Consider the following 1,128-nt stretch of genomic DNA (forward strand, 5'->3'; position numbering starts at 1 on the left):
GAAACGTGTTGGAGTTATCCTGAAGTGGCAAGCAAATCAAATAATTTTAGTGGGAAGTTGATTATAATTTATGCCCTCGCACCTCATACAAACAAAATTTACGAGCTGCAAGTACCGAAGAAATTGGCAATATCCATAAACCATAAGCTTCCATTGACCGCATCAAGATAAATGCAGGCAATGTGGTAACCGAGGAGCCAGGAGTTAACACCGCCTAAAAGCAGCAAATAACCTATTTGCTAATATGGGCCTCCAAACCATGCCACGGGTCAAATTTTTCTACAGCGATACAACAAAGAAGTGTGTGAAACTGAATGAGTTTAACTTAGAGAAACTATAGAACTAGAGCAGCACGGAGCCAAATGGCAGACACAACTCTGCCGACATTAATTTTAAAAACACTAACTGGCAAAAGAACTGTAATTGCAAAACCCTCACAAGGATAGCAGAAGACAAAGAGGGCGGAACATTATATTTTGAGGAGGAGCGCGACAAAGCATGGCCCTCAGCACCGCGAAAGCAGCTTATTCGGTTCGCTTACTTGCTTCTCAGACTGAACAATAACTAGCGAAAAGCAAGTAAACAACCAAGGGCGTCTCGAACAGCTACAACCACACAACAAATGCAAACGTCAGCAGCAGCGGCGCTTGCGAGCCTTTTGCTCGTCGCTGCAGGCCTAGGTCGGGCAACGACAGCAGCTGACCAAGCGGCTGCGGCGGCGACAGACCCGTGCAAAACAATATGGTACTTAGACAAACTGGCAGCCCACATTCAAGGGCTCTTAAGCAGGGGCGTAGCACACAGACAAAACCTGGAGAAGGAAGCGGAAGAACTTCAGTTGGCCTACATTGCGGCCACTAACTCACATAAAAAGATCGGCTACGGCATACTTTTAGCGCTGGCGTCTGATCGCCTGGCCCAACAGGCAGCAAGCATACAACAGGCGAAACGCCCGATGACGGCAGCAACACAAAAACTGGCTAATCTGTCGGCAACTCTCACAACACTGCTGAGAATGCAAAACAGACAACAAAAGCTAACGGCCACGCCAACGAAAGGAACAGCGGTAGCGAGCTTTACAGAGACCGCGAGCGTAACCTGCACATATACAGGCCAAACACAACAAGC

This window comes from Trypanosoma equiperdum, assembly GCF_001457755.1.
Source record: "Trypanosoma equiperdum strain OVI genome assembly, contig: ctg_613, whole genome shotgun sequence".
Lineage (NCBI taxonomy): Eukaryota > Euglenozoa > Kinetoplastea > Trypanosomatida > Trypanosomatidae > Trypanosoma > Trypanosoma equiperdum.